Source organism: Sinocyclocheilus rhinocerous, unplaced genomic scaffold (genome assembly GCF_001515625.1).
Source record: "Sinocyclocheilus rhinocerous isolate Xijiao unplaced genomic scaffold, SAMN03320098_v1.1 scaffold14580, whole genome shotgun sequence".
In the NCBI taxonomy this organism is placed as follows: Eukaryota; Metazoa; Chordata; class Actinopteri; order Cypriniformes; family Cyprinidae; genus Sinocyclocheilus; species Sinocyclocheilus rhinocerous.
In genome coordinates, this window is record NW_015663077.1 from 1 (window position 1) to 2,093 (window position 2,093).

The 2,093-nt window shown below is 44.1% G+C and overlaps 1 non-coding gene across 1 annotated transcript; it reads right to left on the bottom strand.

The window, feature by feature from the left end:
* Positions 1–563: 563 nt before the first annotated feature.
* On the bottom strand, positions 564–637 carry trnai-aau (transfer RNA isoleucine (anticodon AAU)). The gene has a single exon. It is a non-coding gene; the product is annotated as a tRNA-Ile (tRNA).
* Between the last annotated feature and the right edge of the window lie 1,456 nt (positions 638–2,093).

Consider the following 2,093-nt stretch of genomic DNA (forward strand, 5'->3'; position numbering starts at 1 on the left):
GCTCTAACCAACTGAGCTAACCGGCCTGGTTTTGCTTGGGAGTCTGCCCGATTGACTAAAAACTTCCTGATTGTTCGTGACCCTTAAGAGAAAATAGCACTTAAGGTCCAAACCTCACTACAAGCTCATCTGGGATTTGAGCCCGGGAACTCTCGCACCCAAAGCAAGAATCATACCCCTAGACAAACGAGCCTGCCTAGACAAGAGCCTAGCTGAAAAAAAAGAACAATTACAGCAACAACAAAAGAAGGAACATGAACTAACATGGAAGTAATCAAAAACCGCGAGACAGTGTCAAAGGCAAACAAAAAGCAGTTAGACAGAGGGGCTGGAACCCAGTGATTAGTGATTGGTTACTGGCCCCCTCGAACAATAGGAAAAGACTGGTGGCATCTGCCGAAACCCGAGATCTAACCAGGGACCTTTAGATTTTCAGTCTAACGCTCTACCAAATGAGCTTTTTTGGCCACAACTGCACACTGTTTTGACAGTGGGTATGTCCGTGAGACCACCTGTCAATTTGCATAAAGAGCAGAGCTGAGCTCCCAGAGAACAAAAGAGGCTGGCCCGTAAGGGGATCGAACCCACGACCTTGGCGTTATTAGCACCACGCTCTAACCAACTGAGCTAACCGGCCTGGTTTTGCTTGGGCTTCTGCCTGAATGACCAAAAACTTGCTGATTGTTCGTGACCCTAAAGAGAAAATAACGCTTTAGGTCCAAACCTCACTATGGGCTTGTTCAGGATTTGAACCCGGGACCTCTCACACCCAAAGCCAGAATCATACCCCTAGACCAAGGAGCCTGCCTGAACAAGACCCTAGCTGCCTAGAGGCTAGAACAATTACAGCAACAACAAAAGAAGGAACATGAACTAACATGGACGTAATCAAACACCTCGAGACAGTGTCAAAGGCAAATGAATGAAAGTTGGCCTCTGAATGGATTTAAAAATGGGGCTGAACCTAACATGTAGAGGGATCTTGGGAGGACAGCTGAAACGGTCAGATGTCCCTTAGACATTAAGCCAGTGTGGGCAGTGTGGGAGGGGAGAAGTTGGCTGCACGACCTGAGTGATCCAAAGGTAGCCTACGTAATACAGGAATCAACACATATATACTGGGGTAATAAGACCAAGAAGGGCCTTAAAAACAAAAGCACAATCTCTTGGTTAATTCTCCAACTTCATTACGGCCAGTGCAAAGGTGCAAGCACAGAGGTGAGATGGCCTCTTTTCTTCATGCCCGTTATAATAGCGTTCTCTCAGCGAAGGCGCCATTTGGAGTGATGGACGTCACCCCACCACGGTCAGGGGAAGTAGCTGAAATGGTAGAGCATGCAAAAGGAAGTGGGATTGATGCCCTCATTCTCCAAGTTAAGTCCTACCCTGTTATGCTCTATTATCTAAAGAAACAGACTGTGTGTTGACGCTACGAAGCGATGTTAACTACGTGAGCTTTTGGGCCTCACTGCTGCCAAAATGTATTTCGGACAGTGTCCTGCGCAAATTGGTGGCAAAACAGGTCCCACTAAGATTTGAACGAGGATCGCTGGATTCAGAGTGCTAACCGTTACACCATGGAACCTTGACAGGAGCAGCCTTTGCTCACAGGGCCGCAAAGACTAAATCACTTACAGGCTCGCCAGCAGCACCACCACCAAACTTGTGCTTTTTTTCTTTTCCTGCCGCAAGAAAGCACACAGGTTCCACGAAGATTTGAACTCGGATTGCTGGATTCAAAGCCCAGAGTGCTTTTTTTTCACATCATATGTAATTTTTTCTTAATAAACATATGATGAGAGGTCATCAAAATTACATTACGGCTCTCACAAGTACAGAGATTAACATTCCAATTAAAATCAAATTAAAAACAAAGACATTCATAAGAATTAAAATATATTTTTCTTCCACATTATTCCATTCCTGGCATTGCAGTATAAAACTCCATGAAAACTGAGTAAACCTCTGAAGAAAAAACCTTATCAAATTCCTTTTTTTTTGGTTCCTGTTTAAAATAACCATTCAAACATTCTATAAACATTTCACAATGCCTTTTAAACAAACACCACGCATCAAGTATAATTTTTTATTTT